Below are 11,771 nucleotides of genomic sequence, written 5' to 3' on the forward strand. Positions count from 1 at the left end.
GTTATACATGCTTATTCAGAATCAAATGACACAACTTTATATTTACAATTATATATTGTTCTAATAGCTTATATAATTTTTTCTTCGTTTTCCTGTAACATCGTATCGTAACATGGTCTAATCATATTCAATATAATTGGACAAATTGTTATCAACCAGTTAATGCTAATTTAAACACTTCTACTAAGTTACAGCTACATTTATTATCTCGAATTTCAACATCAAATGTATATTTTTATACTTCAAACATTTCATTAATTATTAATAATCGTTTTGATGTATTATATACTCACACTCATAAAAGCAGTTATCCTCTTATGCATAATTCTCCACCACAAATTTATATCACTATTAAAACACTTCTAACCTTAATTTATAGTTACTGCAGTATATTCTATGTGCACATCATTTTCTTCTTCAGTTTCTGCTGTTTTTTGTTCTCTGAGTTATACATGTTACCAGTGTTCACAACTAAAATCAATTACACAGACTTGACTACAAGTATGCCACAAATTACATCACTTTTTGCCAACACTCTGCTTCTTTTTCTTATTATATTTTCTTTGTTTAAATAGTATGAACATACTAAAAACCTATTAATTACAAACTATCCATTACAAGTTTGCACTAACTGTTTTCTTCTTTTATGTCCAGTAGTTTTAAGACCCGCAGCAACGCGCGGGCACTATTGCTAGTATATTTCTATTTCCTTAGGAAATAATAACAAAGTAATTGAGTATACGGTAGCATAGCCCACCGCCTTGCTCGTTTTGCTCTCCACAACGGTTCCACAATCTGCTCCTGATTCGAGGAACTTCCAAATTGTCTTTCGAACCTTATTTTGTCTGAGTGTTCTTGATTTGGGCACAACCTATTGGTTTGTTTGCCTTACCGTGTAAAACTTTTGGTTCTTATATATAAAATTCTACTATCGTTTCGTTCAAAAAAAAAAGACAATGCGCATCTATTCAACCTTCAATTAGGCTTCTGATAAAACATCAATCTTTTCAATTCTTCTGCAAGAAAGACATCTCTTCTACTTTTGACATCATATTTCAGGTATATATTTTATTTATTTGCGTTCTATTGTCATGATATCCTAATTCTTTATGAATCAAGGTGCATATACATTTATTTTGAAATTCATCACAATTGTTTATATTATTATTGCATATGTTGTTCTTACATTTTTTTTTCTTTTCCTAGTTATGTACATATAGGCTAAAACGCTCAATCTTTTAGTCAAACAATACTACTGAATGAGTATAAATTAGTTAATAACTGATTTGATTGCCACGAACTTGTGCACTTTCACGGCTTCTTCTTTTCCTAGTTTCTTGTTACACTAATTTTTTTTATATCATCGTTAACTCTTGTCAGATTGAGCGAACTTGCCAACAAATGTTTTGTCTTTGATTTACGATAGGTTGTTTGGTACATCAGAATGCGTACAATTCATGGCCGTTTGCAAGTCATGCATTGTATGAAAAAAGACAGAAAATATAAACGTGCTAGGTTGACAACTCTAGTGGTCTTGGTTTCTGAAAGGAAAGAAAATGCATGGAATGCATATGATTTCATGAACAATCAAGTCCTTGGTTTTCAATTAAAATTACCAAAGACGTGATTTTGTGGATCTTCCAACGGTTAGATAATAACAGTGTAGAATTTTGTTGTAACCCTAAGGAATCCACAATTTGATGTTAAAGGGAGGACAAAGGGGCCTTCAATCATTCGTCTTCCTCCACTAAAACCTCAAATTAATTACAAAATACAAGGTTATGCTAAAGCCTAAAGCTCATTCTGACTAGTTTGTCATCAAGGCTACGATGTTAGTAGACCCCGATCTCAAACTCCAAAGATTGCATTGTTATGGTTCTCTATGAACCTCTTAGTCAATTGGCTTCTATTAATAGACTTGGTAAAGAGACAAGGTGGACTTAAATTGATAAGCATGGTGATGAAACTTATCCATGCATTTGAGATGTTCTTCTAATTGAAGATAAGATTTAAGCGGTTGATAATTGGAGCAAACTTTGTGGCTTTTGATTCTACTTCCAAATCCACCGTAGACATACAATTGGTTGCTACTAGCATAGCAGATGAATCTCAGAAGATGTATCTTGTCAGTTCAAAGAAGAAAGGACTATTGATGATTTACAGATTTAGTGAGTATCGATTGTTTACCCGCGAGTTGAGGAAATTTAGAATTTTTTAATTAAGTTCTAATGACAAGTTGATTGGGAAAAACGACAATAGGTGATATTGCTTTGTTTGTGGGTGATAACAATCAAACTGCATATACTTCGTTGTTAATGATAATGAAGGTATAAATTGTTGGTATATATTTGACAATTTCGAGGTGTACAATGTCAAAAGTCAAAGCGTTACAAAACCTGCACGTTTAAGGGACACAATAAAAAGGACGAGGTACCCTGCATTTATGTTTCAACAAATTGTTTATATGTAACAATTTATTATTTGTCCCTTAGAATATTATTTTAAAGTTAATTTATTAGGTCTTGTTTGGAACGTACATAGCCACATGAACTAGTTGATAGTTGATTTTTTTTTTTGTTTATTAAAAAAAATTATAAAATCAAGTACAATTCAAGATAATCAGCTGATAAACCATAAATTACAAGATGTTGGGGGAGGGGAGGTTCAGTGGATGAATTAGAAAGGGGAAAATTGAGTTCAAGAAATAGCATCAATTGGAAGGTTCCTCTTTGGTGGAGACTTGTCTGTAAATTTATCAATATTATAAGCTGATCTAGAAGAGTAAAGAGCTTACTGTCCTAGGAAATTAAACAATTATATGTGAAGGGAAATTAAACAAGATAGCACTTGCACTAACTCAAAACTGAAAGTAACTGAGTCCCAGGAAAAGAAATGCAATGCACTCCTCATTGCAGTGGCAGAGCCATAATTTTATAACAATGGTGTCATAATTTCGGCCAAAGAAATTTCATTGGATCATTTCATCGAGCTTTTAGTGGGTACCTGGCTAGTTATGCTTCGTTGTGTCAATTTCTGTCAAGTTAAGCATTTTATGGAAGACAAAAGAAAGAAAGAAGAAAAGCTACAAATAAGTACACATAGGGTTGCACAAAAGAAGTTGTTAGTCATAATTTAGTGTTTTGACTCATTTTTTAAGTTTATTTTGAACTTACATGTATCATCATAAGGATACCGAAGCATGGTTTAAACCAATTAGGAGTCACGACCATATGAATAAACTAGAATTCCTAAATAATAGGATTAAGGGGAACGTGATATAGATGAGGTTAGTCAACCTCATTTGAACGTGCAGATTAATGGGTTCTAACTGATCCCATGATAGCTGGGAATTGGTGAAGGATATACTCTATAAATACAAACGTCCCTGCTCACAAGAAATACGTTCACTTGATAACTAGACTATCACTAATATTGAACATAAGGTCTAAGTGAGTAGAAGACCTTCTGGTTTTGACAAAAGAAAAAAAAAAAAAAAAAAAGAGTAGAAGACCTTCTGGTAGTTTTTTCTTCGGTGCATTCATCTCATACTTCATGGCTTCCTCATGTACGTGTATATGTATATGATTATTCAATCACGACGAACTAACACTTTAATGAATGTTGTAATCTAAGTTTGAGACTAAATACTTATTCTAACATTTGCTATCAGAGCCTAGTTAATCTCACTTGGATTCGTGTTTTATCATTATTCCAATTTATACCATGCATCACTGTGTTCATCAGTGAATTTAGAACAAAGGAAGGATCTCGAAAAGACCATGTGATTATTTCTTGGGACAATTGATTGCATAAACTACATCAAAGTGGGTTTATGATAATATATTATTCAAGTTTGATAATCGCATGAAATTGTAATTCATCAATCATAACATGCATATAAGTTCTTATAAAGAAGACGACATGTGAATGGTTCGATTAATGAATTAGAGCATGGTGATTGCTGGGTTTCCCTTGATATCACTGAATGGCGGCATAAGAGAAGTCAGAAAAGCAACATCGGTTTAGTGTTGTTCGACCAGTTTGAGTTGTGGAAAATGCTAAACATGACGGAACTAATTTCCCAATGAGGTGCTGGAGCACGTGTTCTTGTTCATACTGACGGACCAGGACTGGAACTCAATCTTGACGGTGTGCAAGTCATGGTACGAGATCGAACGGTGGTGCAGGATATGATTTTCAGCGGGAATTGCTACGCTGTCATCCCTAGGATGGTGATCAGGTGGTTCCCGGACGTTCGATCCATCAGGCTCAAGGGAAGGCCTCACTTCGCGGACTTCAATCTAGTCCCCGAAGGCTAGGGTGGTATGTGTACCCCTGGATTTCCGCCATTGCTATCAATTGCAGGTTTCTCTATCTCTCTGTTTCTGTATCTTTGCTTTGCACTGTGCTTACTTTGGAGTGTTTGTTTCTCATTATAGAAGCTGGTTTGAGTTCAATGTCCGTACCATATTGCAAAGTGGTTCTTTATTCTTTTGGATGTATTAGTATGTTGTCATGCTTTGGTTTCAATCTGTAGTGCCACATTCTAATGTAAAGTAAATTATGTGGCCAAATAGAAACTACACATACCTCGGAACCTACTTGAAGGTTCTCCTACTTATCATGTTAAAGTTTTATGCATGGATACTAGACAAAGACCTAATTTAATTGCACAACTGATATTTTATGTCTCTTGCTCAAAGGTGTTACATAAAATTTCATGTCATGGTCATTCATTGAATAACTAGTTTATCTACGCATGGCAGAATTGAAGCTTTGTTGGAAGTATTTAGGCAAACTCATTGGAGTTTAATAAAGGATTGAATATGGTAGAATCATATTTTGAAGTTTTTGGCAAGGTAAAAATGTTACTATGAATTCATTATATGGCTATTGATGTCTAATTGATATACATGTTGCAACCAATATGCATAAAGCTGTAATGAACCTTGATTTTCTCCGAAAAGAGCTATTCTTTTAATTCACCATGATATCAATCGCATGCTCAACCTTGAACGTGTTACAAATGGTAGATGTAGTATATAAACTTGATTCATGTTGTATCTTGATTTATGATGCAATTAGCCTGCTTGAGATTCGTAAAGAGTATTGATCTAAAGTCATTCAAATCACCTTACAAGTTGACCTTGGGTTTCTATAGTCTTCGATTTTAACAATTCATGTGCATAAAGTTTCTCAGGCGCCAGTTGAATGGCAAGATGATAAAAATTACTCATCTCGAAAGTTATTGAAACTAACATTTTGCAGGAGCAACAGCCATAATGAGGTATTCTTGAACAAATGTTGATATAATTTTTCAATAAAGTGAAATTATAAGGAAATTTTGTTCAAAGAAACTATATATAAACATATATAGTTTATATATATGAATATACTTTCGAGATGAGAATGTATGAATATACTTTAGGTAAAATGTTATACCGTGTATTCATTCTTTTCAAACCAACTTTGTTGTTCAGTACATTGTACTTTGTAAAATGTCAAGTGGACTGTTCCTTTGCCAAATGTTTCTTGGATTCTTTAGATGGTTGGAAGCATAACAATAAAGTCTTAGATTTGGTACAAAAGCGAAAAGACTTTAGGTAATGGATTATGTAAATTGTGTTTTTAAAATTCATAAAATGTCAATATTCTTTTCCAAAGAGAGGAATGTATGAATAGTTTGAGATTTGTTCAGGCATAACATTTTTTGAGAAAATTAAGTTGACTGTTTTCTTGTCTAAAAACAAATCTTGGTTGTTTTCTTAGTCTTTTACATGACTGTTATACAATAAGGTTACATAATCTATTTCTAAAATGATGGTTGTTTACGTTTCTTGCCCAAAGACGTAACATAAACATGTATGAATGATGGACGTGAATATTTGTCTATAAAAAAATGGTGAAGGCAAGAGGTGTCTATTGAGCCACACAGACACTGCATCGGTGATTGCAGATCTTCTCACAAAGCCCTTGGCTGTGGGGTGTTCAAGGATCATGTCATGAATATGGGAGTCATTGACTCGTTTGACTCCGCAGCTATGTGAGAGTAAAGGTTCATCTCAATTTTCCTTGTGTTTTGAACAAGCATGGACTAATGGAGCAACAGTGTACTACCAAGCATTAGAAACGAAAATGTTGATTCATCAAACTGTCAGTCCGCCTATTGCGTCGAATTCACGTAACTAGAAACTAAAATGTATGCAGCTATGCATATGTGTTCACCCCTGTAAACTATCTGTGCGCGTGCATGTGTCTAGTTTTATGAACCTGATGAGAATCCATCACTGGGTGCTTGCATATGTGTTGGTTTGTGAACCTTAGGAATATTATAAAAACAACATGAAAAGAGAGAGCAGAAAAGCGAAAGACACGTGGTGGTGAGGATAAAGGGGCAGGGAGTGTGTTTCGAATACTAAGTGAAACCTCCAGTACTCTATTTATGTTCTAATGCGGTTGCTGCCGCTTCTTGTAACCAGTATAATCACAGCATAAGTGCAACACACAACAAAGCAAAACACTTAAAAACTGCCGTTTATATATATATATGGATCCTCATTTCGCACTAGATAAGTGAGATAAACTGATACATGGAGTAACTGAGATACCGTGTAGCTGGATTCCACAACTTTCCTAGCCATGCCTGCCTTGCCGAGTGACCACTGTTGGAAGCTAAACAGTTCCTGGAGTCGAGGGATCGAAGGCAGCAAGGAGCTTCTGAGCATGGCTACTATCTGCATCGAAGAAGAAAGAAGAAATGAAGGGTTTTAGTTCCAACGGCTAGTTTTTCAGTTTAAATGTATGTGTGAGTGTGTGAGTGACAAGCGTACACTTCAGATTAGATCACTTAAAACCCAAATGAAGGGCTAGGATTCAATCTGGGGTAGTAAGGCTGAAATGGTTGTTAAGCCTCTTGTCAATCACTCTCTTAAACAAGTATGGGTCATGGCAATGCACCATACTCTACAAGATTTCCTCTACTTAATGAAATCAGTGCTGCTGCATTTTGCACAGCCTTTGAAGCCAGTAAAACACACTCCAAAAGGTCCTCTCCATTCTCTGTCAAGTTCAACCAAAGAAACTAATCCAAACAAATCAATCAAAACACCAAAACAAACAAACTTTATCAACCACAAGTGATAGGGAATTATTACTTGTACCTTAGGAATAAGAGGTCCCTACACACTCGAAGTCTCTAGGACTTGACGGATCTACGCTTCAGAAGGACCTACGCCCTCCTGAACGTTTGATCTCCTCTTCTTCTTCAGCTCATTCTCGGTTGGAGTCCTTATATGCGTTGCAACACACATGTTCATGACAAACACCTTGCAACACACTACGTTTCTGCGAGCAAACGTAATGTGTTGCAAGGTTTTGTCATGAACATGGATCCTCAAGCTTTCAATTGTTGTGAATCTCTTGCTTTCACTGGTACAGCCATCGCAACGAAATATTTGAGACATTTTGGAACTAGAAAATGTAGAGTTTTGTGAGAGAGAAACTAGAACAAAAAAGTTTTTGAAGATACAGAAATCAGATTGAGGGACTTACAGAAATGCAGAGAAATGGTGGTTTTTTTATAGGGCAAGGAGAGATGTAAATTGCTTCTAATTACTCGATTTTCACCCAAGGTGAAAATCTTTTGCAATGAACTAGATTGAGTAGGCTAATTAATTTTCTATGTAGATGGTACCTGACTTCAATTAACCATGCAAAGATGTAGAAAAAGATATATCCGAAATGGAAAAATAATCATTACAGTTGTAGGTTGCAGGGCAGGCTTCATGACGCGCGAGGAAGAAGAAGATGATGTCATTTTGTTTTTAGGCCTTATGTGAAAGTGAAACGCGAATTTCATATTGGAGTGTCTAGACTGATGTCCACGTTAGTTTCTTTTGCAATTCGTTAATGCTACGAAGATCAAATTTTTCAAACCAAATTTGCAAACTAACAAGTGATTTTTGGAAGATCGTTACCCTTAAAATAAACATAAATTCTTAGGTTTGATTCTCCTCACCCTCTTAGTATAGATATTATCGTTTGTTAAAAAAAAATTAGTGTGAAATTTCAATGTTTTTCTCATCCAATTTTTTATTTTTATTTTTTTAATTATTCTTATTATTAAGGAGAAGAGAGAGGATTCGAAACTATTGCAATAATTTAGGAAAATGAAGAGTTTCGAACTTGAAAGATATAAGTGAAAACTTAACACTCTGTCTACTAAAATATTGAACCACGAACAATTTATTTGTTCTCATCCAGTTGATTTGCTCTCTATTCACACACAACCAATGCAACCACCTACCCATAAACCTTGCATATAATCACAACCTTGGGTTCTTTGCTCGTAAGTCAGGAAGTAGCTAGACATCTATTAAAAGTGAAATGAATGTCGCTTTCGATTTTTGTAAACGACCAAAATACGCTTTAATTATTTTTTGTAGTATCCCAAACTTTGTAAATGAGAAATTAATTTTTAATTCACTACAACAAGTCCATTACATAACTTAACCTAAATTGCTCACGCTTAAATGAAATATATTGTTGTATCAAGCTAAAAAGAAAGATCTTCAAATGAGAAAATCCACCTAAATTATGGATGCAGTAATACATTGTGTCCTCCAGCTGCGGCAAACAAGATAAGAAGAAAGAGTGAATTCATTAACCTGCAGTAATTAAAAGATCAGCACCCAAAGCATCATCATTTGCTAGGGCTACTGCCACTTTGCCAGAACAGGTACTTTGTGTGAGGTTGGTCCCCCTTCAAGATTTGCTGCATAAATCATTTATTTTTGATCTGCTATATTATTATTACTAGTACCAGTCTTTTTCTCTAAACAGCTTGATCACTCCCAGAGTATCATCCCTGGATGGAGTGTGTTAGTGTTTAAAACATCCGCAAGGAATAAATGATAAAAAACGCCACGGCTTTTGCCTCATTCCTCTTTAATGGAGATATTTTTCAAGTACTCAGAATAGAGAATGGTAGAACACACGTTATTATATAAGTGTAGGAATACATGAAAAATAAAACTTCACTCAACTTTTGTTTCAGACATCAAGTTTGTTCGATATGCTTATTTTTAAGTACATTTTATTACAAATAATTTTTAAAATTGACACTGTTCGCTTAATTTGGTCCTTCAGTTTGACTACGACCAATGTCGTTCTTGAATTTAAGTGAATGCCTTACGCCGAAGAGAATAATATCAACTGAAATTGAAAGTATAATCATGCATATTGTAACTATATGCTCTGCAAATTAATATATAATAAAAGTAGGGTATGCGGTTTTATAGACACATTAGGTATGTATCACCGGAGGCTTGCTATCATTATCCAAGAAGCACTTTCTCCCAAACCAATGTTTCGAAATAGTATCACTTGCTAGTTAAAATCCCATATGCCTATTGTAAGTACAAGCTGAGCAAAAATTCCATGGTGCTTCAAGCATTATATTTCGAGAGTTTTAACCGTTGAAGTATAATTTATGTGTTTTTAACTAAAGATTTAACGATGTAAAAAAATAAAGTATCATACTTCAAAACAGTGAAGAAAATTCTCAAGTTGAGCCATATACTTTGTTGTGAGGTAGGTTCCTCCTCCAAATTTGCTGCACCAATATGAATCATTATATTAGGTCCAAGTCTCGTTCTTTGACCGTAGCAAGGATCTCTGAACGTCTTGAACTCATCCTGACTGGGGTGTGATTCAAACATTCGCAAGGAATAAACCGTAAAAAACAATGTGGCTTTTGCCTTCTTACACAAGATAGCCTCCTAAAGTAAAGGCAGTGGCCCACTTGTAGAAATTACAAACCATTCTACTAGTAAATTTTTTTTTACAACAAATCTACTAGTAAGAATAATATTACGTGATAATCTATTACCAGTAATATTTTGTTAATGAAACATCTTATTTTCGACTCTCGTAAATGACGTTAGTTTAATTCTAATTTATAATGTATAATGTTTTTGTTTTTTGTTTTTCTTCACAATTCACGAATTGATATTTTAGGTGCACTAGTTATACACAAATAGGGTAAAGCTTATTGTTTTGGTTAAGCTCCGCAAGCATTCATAAAAAAATATTAATTAGGTTAAGCATTAATAAAAAATATTAATTAGGTTAAGTTTTTTTCTTTTTCTTTTAGGGCATCATTGAGTGAAGCGAACATTTCATTACGGTTTTATATGTCACGTGTAATCTTCATTTGTGATACGATCTTTGTGATAAATAAAATTTCAGAGTGCAGTCCATAATTAAGTGTTGATATGTACAAGTAAAGTAAAGCCTAGCAGTAATTAGAAGTAATGTCACTAAGTACCACATAGATGGTATGCCTATTGAAGCCTTTTCGACCTCCAAAAAAGTGAACTGTTGTGGCTTAGTGATCATCTTATATTTTTTTTTTTCTCCAAATACCATATAGACATTACTAGCTGAGCTCGTTGACAATAACATTAGTTAATTTTTTAACAAACAAGTGATTTTAGGATGATTGTTTCCCTTGAAATAAACATAAATTTTCTACAAATTATAACCAAGTGTAAAAGTTCAATATTGTTCTCATCCAATTTATTTTGTTTACAAATTATTATTATTAAGAGGAGGTAGGAGGAGTCGAAACTATTGTAATAATTTAAAAGAAAAAAAAATTTCGAACACGAGACACATGAATATAAACTTAACACTCATATCCACCAAAATATTTGTTCTCATCCAATTTAATTGTTCTCCATTTACACACACCCAATGCATCCACCCACCCACAAACAAACCATGCATGTAATACAGTCACAACCTCGGGTTCTTTGCCCTTAAGTCTAGAACGTAGACATATCTCGGAAGTGAAACGAATGCCCCTTTCGATTCTTCTAAACGACCAAATACCCTTTTTAAGTATTTTTAGTGGTGTTCCTAAACTAGTGAGTGAGAAACTTTATATACAAATTTCATAAATAGCGAGATCGATTCTATTTCACTACGACTCATCCATTACATAACTTAACTTAAACCGCTCATGCTTAAATGTAATATGTTGTTATATCAAGTTAAAAAGAAAATCATCAAATGATAAAATCCAACTGGATTATCGATTCCAGATGCAGTAAACAAGAAAGAAGAAAGAGTGAATTCAGTAATCTGCAGATGCAGTAAATAAAAGATCAGCACCCAAAGCAATGAAAGCATCATCACTTGCTATGGCCATTGCCATTTGCCAGAACTACTAGGTTGGTCCCCATCAAGATTTGCTGCACTGCACATCAATCATTTATTTTTGATCTGCTATATTATTATTACTATTTGCGCCTTTCTTTTTCTATAAGCAGCTTGAACTCGCCTATAGTATCATCCTTGGATGGAGTGTGTGGGTGTTTAAAACACCCGCAAGGAATAAACGATAAAAACTAACATGGCTTTGTTTGCCTCCTTACACAAGATAGCGTACTAAAGGAAAGGCAGTGGCTCCACTAATAGAAAATTACAACCAATCTACTAGTATTTTTTTTTTTTTTTACCACAAATCTACTAGTAAGAGTTCGATTCTAATTTATAATGACTCACTCGTTGTGCAATTTAATCAAATCTATCATCCCTAGTGTAGTATATTATTTTATAAAAAAAAAAATGATAGATAAAATCCGCCTAACTAGACTATGGATGCGGTAATAAAATTATAAGGGCAAGTGTGATTTTTATGCACGACTCTCCTGTCTGTCACGTTGCTAATTTAACTGGAGTATTAAACAACTAAACAAACATTAATC

General features: G+C 34.1%; 1 pseudogene; it reads left to right on the forward strand.

Moving 5' to 3' along the window:
* The first annotated feature begins 1,373 nt into the window (after positions 1–1,373).
* Positions 1,374–2,470, forward strand: LOC108865605 (annotated as a pseudogene).
* Positions 2,471–11,771: the final 9,301 nt, after the last annotated feature.

This window comes from the organism of the source record quoted next, unplaced genomic scaffold (genome assembly GCF_019419815.1).
Source record: "Pyrus x bretschneideri cultivar Hongxiangsu unplaced genomic scaffold, Pyrus_bretschneideri_v1 Contig7, whole genome shotgun sequence".
Classification (NCBI taxonomy): domain Eukaryota; kingdom Viridiplantae; phylum Streptophyta; class Magnoliopsida; order Rosales; family Rosaceae; genus Pyrus; species Pyrus x bretschneideri.